The 3,089-nt window shown below is 39.8% G+C and overlaps 1 pseudogene; it reads right to left on the reverse strand.

The window, feature by feature from the left end:
* The window catches only part of LOC107739940 (NAD(P) transhydrogenase, mitochondrial-like), a 19,137-nt pseudogene that overhangs the window by 13,034 nt on the left and 3,014 nt on the right, over positions 1 to 3,089 (reverse strand).

Here is a 3,089-nt window from a genome sequence, read left to right on the forward strand (position 1 = left end):
CACACACACACACTCACTCTGATTATACAGTCACATGACTCTCTCTCTCACACACGCGCAGCACCTGCTCGATGCTGTATCCTCCGGCCAGAGACGCCCCGTATCCGCCCACAAACGCCAGGCCAGGCAGAGAGTAGAGGTAGTTGTGCTCCGGAGGGTCCGTGGGCCTCTTAAACATGTCCAGCATCCTCTGTGTGATCAGGAACCCACCTGAAGAGCAGATCAAGCAGATCAAGTGTTGTCAGTACTGTGTGCGATCTGTGCTCTTCAGCACTATATTTAATTTATATAATTAATTAATTAATTAATATAATTAACATAATAATTACTATTATTATATTACTATTATTGTAATGATATTTAATATTATTATTGATCATTTTAATATTAATTAATATTTCATATTAACCTAACCTCATTCAAATTCTAATACGTATATATACTAACTCACACATACACACACACACACACACACTCATATATTCAGGTGTATCTGCGTGAGCCTCACCTGAGATGGCGTTGGTCACTGACATCAGCGGAGAGTGCAGCGCCGGAGTCACGCCCCACACCGTGTGATATCCCACAATTCCAGCGAGGCCAAAGGTCGTCACCATCTGAGTGAAGGCAGCATTAGGAGAGGCGATACCCAAACCCAGCACGGTCGAGAGACCTTCACAACAGCAGAGAGAGAGAGAGAGAGAGAGTTCCTCCATAACAGTGTTTCATTCATTCATTTGTTTGTTCATTCATTTGTGCATTTGTTTTTTCCTCTATCATTCATTAATTTATTATTTAATATTTGCTTAAATGCATTAAATTTATTGTCATATCAGCTACACAAACTATTTCATGGCAGATACAAATTATAAACATACAAAATAACTCTATAAAAGATTTGTTAGGTTAATTGCACTTGTGATCAAAATCCTACGCTTTTTTTTGTTCCTTCTTACAAAACAAGTCTTGTCCTGGTTCATTTTTTGTTCATGCATTCCTTTATTCATGCATTCATTCATCAGATCATTCATTTATCAATTGTTTGTTTATTTATTCATTCATCCATTTGTTTATTTATTCAACCATTCATTAAATTATTCGTTCATTTGTTTATTCATGCATTCATTCATTGAGCCATTCATTCATTTGTTTGTTTAACCATCCATTCATTTGTTCATTCCTTCATTCATGCATTTATTCAATTGCTGGTTCATGGATTCCATTATTCATGCATTCATCCATTGATCCATTCATTCATTTGTTCGTTCGTTTATTAGGTCTCTGACCTGCTGTATAGACTCCTGCTGATGTCATGGTCTGTCTAAACGGGGAGATTTCGGCCTGTTTCTCCGCCTCCAGCTCAGCGACGCTCTTCAGTTTGGCGGGTGCCGGCGGCGGGGTGGTTTTCGGTAGCGGCGCGGGAAATCTAAACGGGTTTCGGCCTGTTTCTCCGCCTCCAGCTCAGCGACGCTCTTCAGTTTGGCGGGTGCCGGCGGCGGGGTGGTTTTCGGTAGCGGCGCGGGAAAAAGATTCTTACCTTGCTGGAAACATTAAAATAAAATATTTATTTTTCAAATAAAATCCTTTAATAGTTTCGTGTGATTTCTAATGTCAGCATGTGTTGATGCACGTGAGAAGAGTGAGTTCATCGTCACCTTCATCACCATCGTCCCTCTGATCACATGATCCAGCGTGCCGTAATCAAACTCATCGCAGGGCTCAAACTGGAAAAGCTCTTTGTCGGGGCTGATGGCCTTCAGCAGCTTGATGATGTTGTTGGAGTAGAGTGTGCTGGCCTGCGTGGGCATCCGGCTGGGCAGATCCGTGTAGCCGATGTGTGTCACGCCCTGATGGACGTACAGCTCTCCGGGTTTAGTGGTCTCGATGTTTCCTCCGGCCTCCGCCGCCAGATCCACCACCACCGACCCGTCACGCATGCTCTCCACCATCTCACGCTTGATCAGCACTGGAGCTCTTTTACCTGAACACACACACACACGACTGTGATCAAACCAAGCTTTACGAATAAAGCAATAAGCCCCGTGAAGCCGTGGTTTACTGTGAATTTATAACAGCTAAGGGGTGTTGTTAGCTTAGCTGTTATAAATTCACTGTAAGCCACGGCTTCACAGGGCTTACTGCTTTTATAAAACGGTTATTCCATACACGTAGTAAGGTTTCACAAAATAAAACAGAGCAAATAAAGTGTAATGATATTAATAAAAACAGTATTCTTCCACCAAACAATGTAGCTCCTCAGAAACAGTTGTGGTTGCTACAAAGTGGTTGCCGAGCAACAGACAAACGTAAACAAAGGTGTATGTTACTTTGTAGAGTCATTTACAACAGCTTCGAACGCGGCTCAGCCAATCAGAATCAAGGACCGGAACTATCCGCTTTATAAAATCAATTTAAGATCAAGTAAAGAACATTTAAGGAATAAAGTGAAGGGAACACAATATGTTAATATGTTCTCTGAATGTAAATGTCTTCCAAAAGATTGCCAAAACATTTTAATATTTAATATTTTAATATCTCTGCTCCCAAACACTAGAATTTGGACATAACTTTTATTGTACCTTCAGATTGCACTGCAAAAAATGTATGCTCTTTCTCAGTATTTCTGTCTTGTTTTTCAGTGCAAACGTCTGAAGATTCTTAAATCAAGACACATTTACCGGAGAAGCAAAATGACAGAAGATAAGAAGTCTTGTTTTCTGAGAAACTGAACAAAATGAAGCGATTTTATGATTAAAACAAAAACAAATATCTGCTAATGGACTCAGAAAAATAAACTTAACTCAAAGGGAAAACAAGTTTTCATTCCCACTGACAGATATTTGTTCTTGTTTTAAGCATAAATTCATTTCATTTTGTTCAGTTTCTCAGAAAGCAAGAGTTCATGTGTTCATTTTGCATCTCCAGTCAATGTGTCTTGGTTTAAAGATGTTTAGATATTTGTACTGGAAAACAAGACAGTAATACTGAGGAAGATGTTCATTTTTAGCTGTTCTTAAATCAGAGAAGAAAGTCTTGTATCGTCATGATCGATTTAAAGGTGACATATCATGAAAATCTGACTTTTCCAGGTT

Source organism: Sinocyclocheilus rhinocerous, unplaced genomic scaffold, assembly GCF_001515625.1.
Source record: "Sinocyclocheilus rhinocerous isolate Xijiao unplaced genomic scaffold, SAMN03320098_v1.1 scaffold5943, whole genome shotgun sequence".
Lineage (NCBI taxonomy): Eukaryota > Metazoa > Chordata > Actinopteri > Cypriniformes > Cyprinidae > Sinocyclocheilus > Sinocyclocheilus rhinocerous.